This window comes from Salvelinus namaycush, unplaced genomic scaffold (genome assembly GCF_016432855.1).
Source record: "Salvelinus namaycush isolate Seneca unplaced genomic scaffold, SaNama_1.0 Scaffold191, whole genome shotgun sequence".
In the NCBI taxonomy this organism is placed as follows: domain Eukaryota; kingdom Metazoa; phylum Chordata; class Actinopteri; order Salmoniformes; family Salmonidae; genus Salvelinus; species Salvelinus namaycush.
The window spans coordinates 47,411-51,720 of record NW_024058686.1 but is presented as its reverse complement, the minus strand read 5'-3'; positions in this window follow the sequence as shown (position 1 = coordinate 51,720).

Sequence of the window (4,310 nt, the reverse complement as noted above, 5' to 3'; positions counted from 1 at the left end):
ATGTAAATTGTTTAAAGATTTCTAGACTGTCTATCTATAGGTAACAGGGTTGATGTGTTATAATTCACCCAGTGGTGATTGCAGCATGTACATCTTGGTGGGGAAAACTCCCCCAAAATGTTTTAGATGAATGCCAGCAAAGCCACTACACAACACAACACTAAACAATACATTAATTGCACTATAACTTTGACAAACGGTGCCCACAAACTGTTATGGTCGACATAAAGCTATCCCAACAGCAGAGCTTTCTTTTCAGCACCATGGAGTGAATCCTTTTTAAAAAACATAGCTGATATGGCTGACTTGCTTAAACAAATGTGGTTTCTACTGACAATTGAGATGTACAAACTATGGCATAAGGGGACAACAAGTGGACTACAGGCAATCCGTAATTTTGATGAAGACATTAATGAGAGAGCTGTACGGACCCAGTCAATATAACCGTTAGTTCAGCACTTTAGAAATGTTGATTATGGGCCGCTCTTACAGTATTCTCCCTGTACACCAAGTCATAACTCTATGTAAGCAGACTTTGAAAGCTCTTACAATATTTGATGATGACATTTCTCCAAAGGCTATAGTCTACATGTGCAGCACCAAGTCAGAGCAGTAGGCTAAATTATGAGAGGGGAAAGGGACCAAATTATTCGGGTGAGGCACATGGGCTATTAACACCTTACTACACAACATACACTTAGTATTACTTTCTTAGCTACAGTATACACATCTCCCTGGCATAGTACATCATTTATAGAGCAGCATCCAATACATTGTTGCACTCACCTTGTTGTGATGTGCTCACTTGAACAGGAAGGTGTCGCGGCTCTACCAGGGGCTTGAGGTGGTCTCTCACAGCTCTGCTGGTGGAGTGGTAAACACCACCCCCGGCTCTACCAGGGCCTTGAGGTGGTCTCCCACAGCTCTCCTGGTGGAGTGGTAAACACCACCCCCGGCTCTACCAGGGGGCTTGAGGTGGTCTCCCACAGCTCTGCTTATGTCATGTTCTGTTGCCTTGCTGTTCCATTTCTTGACTGCCCCTGCAACACAGAACCACATTTAGTCATATTATATCAAAGTAATGGATATGAAGCATCTATGGACTCAGTTACACCAGGCACCTAAATGTGACTTCTGTTATCTGATTACTCCAAGATGCATTCGGTTCAGATCTACCAGGATGGGCCTTTGACATAGTCTGGATGCAGTCAGGCCACTGAATATAAATAAGCAATGTAAAGAAGTGGGTTGAATGAGTGTGGGAAAGTACATTCTACACAAATGACCTTCATAATATCAAAGAACAAATGTGTGCCTGAGGAGAAGTTAACTTTAATACAGACAAATGGGGTGAGAAATTACACCAATATCAGTGGACAATTTGCACTGATGTAAATAAACATAGATGATGGAACATATTCCCTTTTGCTTATGTGATGAACCACTAAGGGGACATAAATATTTACCATCTAAACCATGTGTGACCTCTCACCTCTCTGGCTGTAGAAGTGTTCTTCCTAACCAGTCCCTCAACAGCTCTCTGACTGAGCTCCACCCTCACTGGGTCTTCAGAGGAGAGGAAGGCTGAGGAGGGATGGAAGGATGAATGGATCAGTCAGTCAATAAAGTGTAGAGCTGCTGTCTGACAAAAATCACTATTTTAGTAGTTCATTAAAGTAAATAAGGCTTTATGACTGCTGAATACCAACTATCAATCACTTAGATCCTGTATTTTCAGGTAGAGATACATCCTTGGGACATCCCTAGCCCGTTGAAGTTGACATTTAAAATGGTTAAGGTTAGGGGTTAAGGTTAGGGTAGGGATGTCCCAAGGATCCCAGATAGCATTGACCATTGTGCCTTCTTCTGTCTCTTTTACATAGCAGGTGATGGGTTCTGACTTCTGTACTTTTAAATATGAAATATCCTTATTATGTGAAATTGAATGAAATAATAATGTATGTTGATGCTAATATGATGTACAATATTCCATGATGTGTCTATATGATAAGAATAGCGTAATATATTTAATTTACATATACTATTTTTTAACAGTTTCACTAATTAATTTGTATTAACTTAATTATTATGATTCAACGTCAGTTCACCGTCTCACCTCATACTGTATCAGAGCAGCAGCAGCTGACTGCCCGGTTCAACATCAGTTCACCGTCTCACCTCATACTGTATTGGAGCAGCAGCAGCTGACTGCCCGGTTCAACGTCAGTTCACCGTCTCACCTCATACTGTATTGGAGCAGCAGCAGCTGACTGCCCTGTTCAACATCAGTTCACTGTCTCACCTCATACTGTATTGGAGCAGCAGCAGCTGACTTGATCGTTGATGCTAATCAGCATGTTTGAATCTGAGAGTAAATAGAGCCGACTACAACTCTAAAAATGAAGGGTTCAACTGGAGTTGTTCTCAGATCCCTTAAGAACCGTAGGGTTCTTGGTCAATGAAAAACAGCCCCAAAAGGTTCTTCAAAGAACTTGTTAGAAGGTGGGTTCATCGAGGAACCTCCGTTGTTGCTGGACTTCTTCCGGGAACTTCGCAATTACAACTGAAAACGATGGTGACATGTTTGGATGCGACAACATATAAAGTGAATCAATTGAGTGCTCTACGATAATGATGGCTGGTCGACCCACAGGACAAAAGTACAAAGGTCTTTTATAGCCAAGATACACCCCTTTCAACCTACATGACCGATAATAGATGTACAGAACGGGTCACAAGGTTTAGATTTGAATCAAAGATAGTTATAATTCTCAGCAGACAGTATCTGCTGTAAAAACAGTACTCTTTGTGTAGAGACCAGGGTCTGGCCCTGAGGTCATCTCTCCCTGGTACCATATAGAACAGAAACATTCACGTCCACTAGCTTCTAGAACTGTCGTCCACTTGGAACGAGCCCAAACAAAACTCATCTCCAAAAACAGAAAAACATGCAGTCAAAATAAGATCCATGGCAATTACTGGCTAAACGCAAAACTTTTTGACTGCCAACCTTGAGACAATCAGAAACCAAGTTGTCCTGCACCAAAAACGCTGTTGTTTTGACAAGTAGCAATAAACTACTGATATCGATTAGGGGGGAAATTAGGTTGTATGTGATATGGAAACTAACACAACTAAAAAAACACATGGAAATGGGAGATATATTTTACCTCACTGGTTAGAGGACAACCTGCAGAAGACAGTCAGCTACATTTTGGAGTGATGCATTTAAATGTAGGGGTCACTAAACAAAGGAACACAACACTTATTTGTCATAACTCACCAATATCATGTTAAAATAATTTGTGCGAGAGGAGGGAGATGAGGTTGCACGTCATGTTAAAACTAACAGCTCAAAAACCACACGGAATCTGGGAGTAACCTGTACATCCCTGGTTAGAGAACAATTTGTAGAAAACAGATCGCTACATTTTGAAGTGTTGCATTTTGATTCAAGTGGGTCACCAACGTGGGAAGTGTAACAGGGACAAATGTTTAGGCTTCTACATTGTGACATTAAAATACTCCTACTACAATGTTAAAACATTCTACATTGTGACATTATTTCATTGATATCATGAAACAACTCCTTGTATTTGATGTTTAATCAGAGATCTTTAATCAGAGTATCTCTTCCCCTGTGTGTGTCCGCTTGTGTATATTCCGGCTGTTTGGCTGAGTAAAACTCTTCCCACATTGATCACAGCTATATGGTTTCTCTCCTGTGTGTGTTCTATGGTGTATAGTTAGATAGCTTGAAGAAGAAAAACTCTTCCCACATTGATCACAGCTATATGGTTTCTCTCCTGTGTGTGTTCTATGGTGTATAGTTAGATAGCCAGAAGTAGTAAAACTCTTCCCACATTGATCACAGCTATAAGGTTTCTCTCCTGTGTGTGTTCTCTGGTGTGTAGTCAGATGGCTAGATTTAGCAAAACTCTTCCCACATTGATCACAGCTATATGGTTTCTCTCCTGTGTGTGTTCTCTGGTGTGCAGTCAGATTGCTAGATGTAGTAAAACTCTTCCCACATTGATCACAGCTATAAGATTTCTCTCCTGTGTGTGTTCTATGGTGTGATTTCAGGGAGCCTGACTGAGTAAAACTCCTCCCACATTGATCACAGCTATAAGGTTTCTCTCCTGTGTGTCTTCTCTGGTGTATTTTAAGTTCTGATGAAGATTTGCAACGTGTCCCACAGTCAGAGCAGCAAATAGATTTCTTCCCTGTGGGCCTCTGCTGGTGTTTCTTGAGGAGTTCTGATCTGGAGAGACTTTTCCCTGCCCCGTGATGTTGTCGAGGCTCCCCAG